Source organism: Elephantulus edwardii, unplaced genomic scaffold, assembly GCF_000299155.1.
Source record: "Elephantulus edwardii isolate Elephantulus edwardi_28Jun2011 unplaced genomic scaffold, EleEdw1.0 scaffold00341, whole genome shotgun sequence".
NCBI classification, from domain to species: domain Eukaryota; kingdom Metazoa; phylum Chordata; class Mammalia; order Macroscelidea; family Macroscelididae; genus Elephantulus; species Elephantulus edwardii.
The window spans coordinates 1,978,418-1,980,577 of NW_006400091.1; positions in this window are offsets into that span (position 1 = coordinate 1,978,418).

Here is a 2,160-nt window from a genome sequence, read left to right on the forward strand (position 1 = left end):
CTGTGGGTTTCAGGGTGAAGATCTTCTCTCACCACTCTAAAGGGCCCCTTTGGCAGTATGTTCTCCAGACTTTTTGACACAATTATAATGGGTATAATTTTCCTAGCTCCAGCTTTGTATTCTCTTTGTCACTGTAGGGAAATCCATTTGATTTTTGTATGTTGGTCTTGTATCCTGCTACTTTGCTGAATTGGTCAACTATGTCTAGTAGTTTTCTCACTGAGTCTCTAGAGTTTTCTAAGTATACTATCATGTTATCTGAATATAGAGATAATCTTACTTCCTCTTTGGCAATTTGGATGCCTCTTATTTCCTTCTCTTGTCTTATTGCTATCACTACAACTTCTATGTGTGCTTCATTCACTATGCAAAGGCTTTTGATGGTGTGAATCACAACAAGCTATGGCTGACTCTGAGAAGAATGGGAATCCCAGATCTTTTGATTGTGCTGATGCGAAACCTATACTTGGACCAAGAGGCAGTCGTCAGAACAGAGCAAGGAGCACTACATGGTTCAAAATCAAGAAGGGGGTCCATCAGGGATGTATTTTGTCTCCATACCTTTTCAATCTGTATGCAGAACAGATCATCCGAGATGCTGGGCTGTACGAGGAGGAATGTGGCATCAGGATTGGTGGAAGAGTCATCAACAACCTGCGTTATGCAGATGACACAACCCTGCTCGCTGAAACTGAGGAGAACCTGAAGTGCTTCCTGCAGAAGGTCAAGGACTGCAGCCTCCAATATATAAGATTGAATCTCAACATCAAGAAACAAAGATTCTCACCACTGGGCCAGTTGGCAGCATCAGTATGCATGGTGAAGAGTTTGAGATAGTTAACATTTTCGTTTACTTGGTTCTACAGTCAATACTCTTGGTAACAGCAGCCAGGAAATCAGGAGATGAATTGCATTGGGAAAGTTAGCTGCGAGGGACCTCTCAAGAGTACTGAAGAGTGACAACATCAGGCTGGAGATTAAGGTGCAACTGATCCAGGCTATAGTTTTCGCAATTACATGTTATGCATCGAGAGTTGGACAGTGAATAGGGATGATAGAAAGAGAATTTATGTCTTTGAGCTGTGGTGCTGGAGAAGAGTGTTGAATATACCATGGACTGCTAGGAGAACAAATAGGTTTGTCATGGAGAGGTTGAAGCCAGAATGCTCCTTGGAGTCAAGGATTCTGAAGCTTCATCCAACATACTTTGGGCATGTTGCATGGAGGAACTGGTCCTTGGAGAGGGACATCATGTTTGGGAGAGTAGAGGGACAGTACGGGAGAGGAAGGCCCTCAGTGAGATGGATCGATTCAGTGAGTGGAGTTTTGGTAATGAGTGTGTTTGAGATGGTGAGGTTGGCACAGGATAGAACGGCATTTAGGGCTCTTGTACATAGGATTGCTCTGAGTCACAAGCAATTTGATGGCACATAAAAACAAAAAGACTTCTAATAAAATATTGAATAGGTGAGGTGATAGTGAGCCCTGTTGCCTAGTTCCTGTTATTAAAGGGAATGCCTTTAAACTCCCTTCATTGAGATAATGTTCGCTCTCTGGTTTGCATGTATACTTTTTCTATGTTGAGGAAATTCCCCTCTATTCCTATTTTTTTTTAATATCTTAATTAGGAAATGATGTTGGATTTTGTCAAAGGCTTTTCTGTATCAATTGATAGGATCATGTGGTTCTTGTTCTTTGCTTTAATATTGCACTGATTGTTTTTCTTATGTTGAACCATCCTTTTATACCTATTATGATTCCTACTTGGTCCTGGTGAAGGAATTTTTCAATTCTATTCAGGACTTTACTCGGGATTTTTACATCTATATTCATGAGAAATATTTGCTTATAGTTTTCTATTTTTGTGGTGTCATTTTCTGGCTTTAGTATCAAGCATATGTTTGCTTCATAGAGTGAGTCTGGGAGAATTCCATCTTTTTATATTTTCTGAAATAGTTTATGTAGAATTGGTTAACCGTTCTTCTTTAAATGTTTTATAAAATTCACTTGTAAAACCATCGGTCCAAGGGTTTCTTTTGGCTGGAAGTTATTTTACTACCTTTTCAATTTCTTCTTTGGTAATGGTTCTGTTCAGGTGTTCAATTTCAGTTTGTGTCAGTTTAGGTAGATTGTTAATGTCTAAGTATTTGTCCACTTTCT